This window comes from Aureococcus anophagefferens (assembly GCF_000186865.1).
Source record: "Aureococcus anophagefferens unplaced genomic scaffold AURANscaffold_47, whole genome shotgun sequence".
Taxonomy (NCBI): domain Eukaryota; class Pelagophyceae; order Pelagomonadales; family Pelagomonadaceae; genus Aureococcus; species Aureococcus anophagefferens.
The window spans coordinates 66,330-68,676 of NW_008705602.1; positions in this window are offsets into that span (position 1 = coordinate 66,330).

Consider the following 2,347-nt stretch of genomic DNA (forward strand, 5'->3'; position numbering starts at 1 on the left):
ATGATTTAATCTCGCTGGCAACTTCGCGCAAATAGCCCCCCTCGAACCCCTGACAATTGCCTCGACAAATGCCCCCGCGATCTAGTCCACGGGCAAAAGAAAAATTCTCGGTCTTCCACATCGATGTGCTGAGTGCTTCGTGGACCACAAGTTGGCTAACTTGATGAGGGTGCCTGCTATAGTCCGGCTGGGAAATCGCGCGTTGAAGATGCGCCGCACATTGTAGCTGCACTAGAAGCGCCACGTCCAAACAGACAGTACGACTGAGGGTATTGGGCGGTTCCGGCAAGTAACATTGGCAGGGTATGTCTGTGACGGCCCTATCTGCTCTCTCTTCAAGATTTGAAGCCGCCCTATCTAACTTTTGATCGACCGCAGAAACTGCTTCAGCTACCGTAGTATACGGGGGCCGGGCTATTAGGCGAACGGGCAGAGGACTTGCCTCACTAGGTCCAGGAAGACTCCCCGTCTATTACAGTGCGGGGCGCAACTATAGCAGGGGTAGAAAGTACCAAGGAGAGGGGAAGAATCCTGGGTGGCTCTGTACCAGCGAGCCGCTAGGAAGGTACAAACCTCTCTATCTCTCTATAACAAGGAGGGGAATTGGGCGGCGATTTGGTGTTTCCACACTTCAAGAAAGAAAAGAGAAGAAAAAAATCGGCGCCGAAGGCGCCGAGGGGCGGCGCCGAAGGCGCCGGGAGGCGGCGCCGGAGGCGCCGAGAGAGCGCCGCAGGCGCCGGGGGGGCGGGGCTGGAGACAACGACACGGGTATTGAAGCTAGCTTACGCCTCCGAGCTCCAAATTTCCCTCGCGCTGTGTGCGCCGTGGCGGGGCGAAGGCGATCGTTCGTACTTCCGTGGAGCAGGCGCACAGGTCGTTTCCAGCGCAATTTTGACGGAAAAGACCCAAGGGAAGCTCAAATTTTCCCGCGCTTCGCGCGCGGGCAGTTTGAGACCGCCGCCGCGGAGACCGCGCGGACGACGCGCGGCGGTGGGCATGATCGACGGCATGCTCTGCGCGTGTCGATGCTCGAGTCCCGTAGAGACACGAATCATTGACCAGCCCACGAGGCTCGCCGTCGGCAGGCGTCGCCGCGTGATCCGCGTCCAAACGGCAGGAATCATTATCATTGGATTATTTACCAAGTTCTAGAATTAGTAGTTAATAATGTCGCTCAGCAATGACGAGCTCCGCGCTGCAATAATGGTATTGCATTCGTCCACCTCAACGACCACTGCGCGAATCGCTGCTCACGAATCTGTTATGCACTTTGAGCACAGCGTTGTCGCATGGGCAAGCGCATTGCATCTAGTACAAAGTTCACAGTCATTTTATGGCATCTATGGTGCATCGATTCTGGCGACCAAAGCTAAGCGAGGTGATTACGTGGAAGATAGGCATGCGCTAGTGATTGCAATTCTATCAGTACTAGGATCAATCCCCGAATTCCAAAGATCTTTAAGGTGCCAGGACGAAACTATGTCTGTACAGGCCGAACTTGTGATAGCGGTGGCCGCTATCGCCGCGCCTGCGCCCGCAATGCTCGATTTGCTCGATTTGCCAGCATTCCAAACACTCAAACCAATAACAGCATTGGCGGTGCTAGAGCACATGGGGAGCGCAGATGGTATGTCTGTGCCTGATATCCACGTTGGTGCGGTTGGTTCACGCTGCTACTCAGGGCCGGGGCGAAGCACGGGGTACTTGAGTTCATCATCAGTGGATTCGGACGAGAGGACGGCGCGCATACGGTGCGAGGCTCACGCTGTAACACTCCTTGGGCCAGCTCTTAAAGCGGCAGTCATTGGTGGTGTAGGGTGTAGCGGACGAATTCGAAAGGTGCTTAGCTCCGTCTCGGCGTTTGCAGTCCGGCAGCGCTCAATGGTGTCTCTCCCGGCTGTTGTAGCGAGTGCCTTTGAGGTTGTTTGTGATGTCGCGAGTGATGAAACCCGAGATCCAGTCGTGCGAACTGGAGCTGTTCAGTTGCTCAGAGCCTCAGCTGTCAATAATCCTAGCATCAGGCCATTTGGTGATGAGACAATTTCGATTCTTGTAGGGATTGTTGAGTTGATATTTGATCAAGTTGAATGTGATCTAAGGCTCACCCGCCAGAGTTTCATTGATCAGACTTTCGGCCTAGCCCTGGGAACTAGCGCAGCAGAACTTGCAGCAGAGCTTGCGATGGCCATTCCCGACTGCATTGTCGCTACAGGCATTGCTGACTGCATGAAACAACATGCACACCTTGCATTGCTGCTGTCACGGCTCGCTTCTTTCTCTCGTCATCGGCATCTTCGAATTGCTGAAGCCGCCACTCCCACCTGGGCTGCTTGTTTTGCTGTCAACT